Genomic DNA, 5,821 nt, shown 5'->3' on the forward strand with positions numbered 1-5,821 from the left:
AAGTGAAAGAGTTTCCTTTGTCTTAACTTCAGATGAATGGCAAAGCAAGGAAACCCAGGAACGGAGAGAAAAAAGTCTTAAAGAAGAACAAGTCAAGAAGAGAAAAGAGGAGAGAATCCAAAAACAAAAGGAAGTGAAAACTAAACAAGGAGAAAAGAAAACCTTACAAAAAAAACAGCAGCAACGTTAATAAATAAACAGAGTAAGAAAGTGCACTTCGTACCTGTGCAAAATACAACTAAAAGAGAATGTCAAGTGGAAAGAGAACCTAATGTAAAGAAGAGAATATGATACCCGAAACGAAAAGAATCAAAGTACTGGCCGATATAAGATTGAACAAGCCTCTGATGCCAATAGTTAACCAACAAGTCTCGAATCCCATAGTTGATGAAGACAAGAAAAATGATGAGATTAGAGATCCCTTTGATAAAATTTTAAGCAGTCGTAAGAAACCATACACGCTGGAAGAACTGGAAGCCATTTTAAACGATGATGATTAAATATTTAAACGGTTAACATCATAAGAATTTACGTAATTTAATTTTAGACACCTAAATATTTTTTGAGAATCTTTTGATCTCAATTAGTTCCCAAATTTACTAGATTTTTATTTAAATATAAGCATTGTTTCTTCTGAGGTTTTTTAAAAATAATGTTATCTAAGAATAAATGTATGAATACTAGTTTAAAACGTGTTTGATTTGCATGATTAATACACTTTTTTGGATCTCTATTAACTGTGCCAATAATTGGAAAAGGTTGTGTCAATCAGTGGCGCACCCAGGATTTATTATTGGGGGGGGGGCCCCAAGGAGGAGAATGTAAATTAGTCCCATAGGCTCTTTTTCTTCTTCATATAAATATTTTTACATATTTTCACAATGCACGGCGATATATTTGTACAGTTTCTCCTAGTTTTTATTAAATTGGAGGCATAGTGGCGGTAACCGTTGAGCGTGTCATCAGCGACTGGAGGATTGGAAGTGAACAGTGACCATGCTGGACATGTGTACTGTGACACCCCCGTATGGTCCCCATTTGGGTGTGTCTTTGTGTACCTGGAGACGCCCGAATCGGTATCAAAGCCAACAAATAATAACGGCTGATTGCGAAAATAATTAAATAATGTATAATACCACTAATAAATAATATCTGACCGGCAACATTGTCCAAAAAAAACACGTATGGCAACGTCGCATTGTGCACAGCTCGCGAGTCCAACGGTTTTTTTTTTTGGCGGGCAGATCGCGACAAGCAGTAAAATCGCGAACGCGTACATTTTGCGCTCCGTAGAATTAAATGATAAAAAATGTAACCATATAGTATATATTAACACCAAATAAACCTCGTCGTTTCCGAAACCATTCCAGTGTGTCAATTATCCACCTTCATCCCAAATACAGACGATAAAAAAAGAAAACTAAAAATAAAAGTGACAGTTGAGAAAAATTCACACACACACGCAAAATGGAGGGAAGTGATAAGTGGCCCCAGTCAACGTGGGACTACGCTTCTTGATTTTGATCGTCTGGAATCAAGAAGCAGGTGGAATTTCTTTCACCCGAACACACACCCTGAGATCCAAACACCGGAATAGGAAACGGCGAGGAAAAAACGTCCAGAGGCTTGCCTCTGGTGGCGCTCAACAAAGTATAATAATAAGCAGTAGAAAGAGGATGCTGCCAAAGCCAAGCCAGTGAAGAAAAGAGCAGAAACACCCGGATTGCGAAGTCATGGCTCCCGATGTACTCCCGACCAACTGCATCCGCCAGCGAACTTGGCCCACGGACGAGTGTATCGGGCAAGACCCTGGCTCCAACGAGGGAAAACGGCATTAAATGCCCTGCATCATCAGCCGCTTGAGCCCTCTTCGTCAACAGCAGCGTGTCTGTGAGCCTTGCAATCAGCCCTGGCCCAGATGCACCATGATGAAGAGAGCTACAAAGCGGCCTTCTTCAGCTGAGCAAAGCAGCCTCCATCAGCGGAAAGCAGCCAAGCAGCATCCTCAGCCATTAGCATCATAGATTAGTTAGTTTTAAGTGTTTTGTGTTTGGAAGCGATGTATATTAAGTTATTTCAGTGCTCGAAGTGAAAAATTTTACAACCCGGAGCGGTTGTATGAGGCAGAATGGCGTTCCGGTCCATTTCGGGCCCTGATATATTTTTAAAATTATTTTTATAAACTTTAAAGCCATTTTAAGTATAAAATTAAGTTTTCGCATATTATATTAGTATAATATCAGTGCAGTGCGTGTAATTCGATAGCCGCGGCAGGGCAAGCGAGCAAAAAAGGGGGTCGAGTAATGTGCCGGTATGCACTTTCGTGAGGGATCGACTGATTTTCGGACGGTCGCTGTTGGGAAGGCTGGGTGCGGCGTCCTCTCTCAGCATCCGCCCGTACGGTAGGCCTGGGAGCCGCGAACCACTACGCCTACAAAGCGGCGTAGTGCTGCATCCGAAACTCTCCGTTTGCCGACGGTCCGAGGGTGTTGAGAGGGCTGGGCGCGGCGCCCTCCTCTCTCAGCAGCTTTACGGTGGGCCCGGGAACCGCGAACCACTATGCTACAGTGCTGCATCCGAGTCTCTCCGGCCGCCGACGTACCGGTGGGGCTTCGATCCTTCAACGTCTAGAGACGCAACCACCCCTTATCAAGCCACCGCACTGTCCAGTTACACACGCTATCGTAATCAGCCCTTAGTTGGCCCGACCCCATTCGGGCCTTTCCAGAGAGGTGCGCTTGTGACACCCCCGTATGGTCCCCATTTGGGTGTGTCTTTGTGTACCTGGAGACGCCCGAATCGGTATCAAAGCCAACAAATAATAACGGCTGATTGCGAAAATAATTAAATAATGTATAATACCACTAATAAATAATATCTGACCGGCAACATTGTCCAAAAAAAACACGTATGGCAACGTCGCATTGTGCACAGCTCGCGAGTCCAACGGTTTTTTTTTTTGGCGGGCAGATCGCGACAAGCAGTAAAATCGCGAACGCGTACATTTTGCGCTCCGTAGAATTAAATGATAAAAAATGTAACCATATAGTATATATTAACACCAAATAAACCTCGTCGTTTCCGAAACCATTCCAGTGTGTCAATTATCCACCTTCATCCCAAATACAGACGATAAAAAAAGAAAACTAAAAATAAAAGTGACAGTTGAGAAAAATTCACACACACACGCAAAATGGAGGGGAGTGATAGTACCTAGTATGCTAAAAGATTACTTAAATAATATCGACTGTGCTACCCGCTTGGTCTAGAGCAGTGTTTCCCAAAGTGTGGTACGCGTACCCCCTGGGGTACGGGAAGAGTTTGGTGGGGGTATGCGCTGCACCGGGTTATGGCTACGCCTGGTGCAATAAGCATTAATACAATATCCATGCTAGAAGGTTTATCGCATGCGGAAAAGAGCAATCGATGGAATTATTAGCTTCAGACGGATTCTTGCAAAATAAATATAAGGAGTGTACTTAAACATCATTTAGGTTGCAAATGCAACATGTGTATCCAGTTTTAACAGAGACATTCCTGAAATACATCTTGCTTTTTCCAACTTCATATCTATGTGAAGTTGCTTGTTCAGCATTTGTAGACATTACGTATAAAAAAAGAACAGCTTTTAGATTAAAATTAATAACCAATGAATGTTATTTTTTATAATATAACTTTTATTTATATTTTATTATGAATGAATTTTATTTTTCGTTTTTATTATTTTGTTTATGTACTACAAAAGGAATATATAAATATATTTTGATTGTTATTAAAGTACATGCATTTTTCTTTGACGAGGAGTACTCGACGAATATTATAGAAGGGGTACACAGATGTCGAAAGTTTGGGGAACACTGGTCTAGAGAACTACAATATTTATGCCAAATTCCACCGAAAAAAATGTTCTTTTGATTTACACCACCACCGTAGTGAGTGTAGTCGTTCTTTTCGCCGAATGTTTATCGCAGATTTTTGGTTTTTTAATATTGAGGTTCCAATATAGTAATCGAAAATGGACAAAAAAAGTATTAAGTATTGCATACACAACCTACTCAATACAATACAGCCTAATATCTCGTTTATCAGTCTTTTGTCTATTGCACTCGGTGTACCTACACCATGGCCCCCACATCCTGAAACGGGCCGTCAGGCTAGGGCAGTGGTCGGCAAACTGCGGCTCTTTGGCCCCTTGAGTGCGGCTCTGCCACAGATGCTCTCTGCCATATTTGACATGGCTACAAAGAAGAAGCAAAGAAAATGGAAGAGGATAACCGTGCATGTAATGTTGAATAGACCGAGACTTCGCGTTTATTCAAAACTTAAATGGCTTACCGACCTGTATTTATGTGTCGAGAAAAATTGGCGCATTGGAATTTAGAAAGATACAACTAAAACTCGTAATTTTGCGGTAAATATTCTGTCGTTGATGCAAGGAAGAAAGCAGCTGAGGGCAAGAGTCAATAAAAATAAAGTTCTGTATTTAATTAGGTACTGAATAAAATCTGTCAACAATGTTAATATTGCAAGTTTTGTGGTTAGTAAAAAGATTTCCAAGAGAGGAAATCAAGAGTAAATTAAGAAATCGATTTATTGATGAGAACCTGGAATCGTGCTTAAAATTAAATCAACAACATACGAACCTGATTCAGTGTACCTACCTATAATTTAATTAGGACTTAAAACTTTAACTTAAGTTTATTAGGTAAATTAGCAGTGTACCTACTTACTACCTACGTATATAATTTAAGTTTAAGAAATTTGGCTCTCAAAGAAATCTCAATCGTTGTACTGTTGATATTTGGCTCTATTGACTAATGAGTTTGCAGACCACTGGGCTAGGGTATTTGATGGGCCCCCTATCCACCGCTTAGATTAAAGGCAGTGTGAAATACTACATTAACGTTTTTCAAATTGTGTTTTAGTTCAAATTGAGGGTACTTATACAGTGAATTATTGGCGATTTTCAATACATCTACTTTAATAATGGAGCTGTCGTGTATCGACACATAATAATCAGAAAATATATTGGACAATTATATAAATTAAAATGTTCATAGTCATGAAGTATAATAGCGCCGCAGGCAACTTTTTTTACTATTAAAGCTAATTTATGATGTGTGTTTATCTCACTTATCTGGTCAACCCGACACGCCAGGCCCCCCACAGCCCGGGCCCCCAAGTTAGAGCCCTGTCAACCCTCCCCAGCCATGACTTATACCACTCCGGAATTCGGGTGGACACCGAGAATTTCATTAGGGAACGGGTTTCTAAAAAAATCTGACATTAGTGTTTCGAAATTTTTGTGTTAGAAATAAAAATCTAAGAAATTTTACTAAAAAGGGTGCTGGAGAATTACAAATCATTTTTGCCGTGTTGTTTGTCTAAGCCTTTAGTCTTTATTGGCTTTCGATTTCAATGTGTAAAATCATTCTGATGATTTTCATATTTTGGGGGGGGGGGGGGGGGGGGCAAGGCCCCCTGGCCCCCCCTGAGTGCGCCACTGGTGTCAATAATAGGAAAAAGTATGCCAATAATTGGAATAAGGGCCAAACTCAGGAAATATCACAATTGTGTGCATAAGCACAATACAAAAGTGTTATTGGAAGTATTCAAATAAAAGTTAAGTAAACATATTTAAATCAGGAACTTAGGAACTTAGAAAGATAATTGATAGAATACTATGCGAACTTGAACTGCCCAGTTCCCTTAAAGTGCCAATAATTGGGTGGTTCACCCTAGGTACTTTAAAAAATTAAAATAATAGGTAGGTAGTAGGTACTATGCGTAGATTATCTATGGCTTTACATGCTCTTGTTTT

This window comes from Rhyacophila brunnea, unplaced genomic scaffold (genome assembly GCF_057557595.1).
Source record: "Rhyacophila brunnea isolate RB1 unplaced genomic scaffold, BYU_Rbru_1.0 scaffold_21, whole genome shotgun sequence".
Lineage (NCBI taxonomy): Eukaryota > Metazoa > Arthropoda > Insecta > Trichoptera > Rhyacophilidae > Rhyacophila > Rhyacophila brunnea.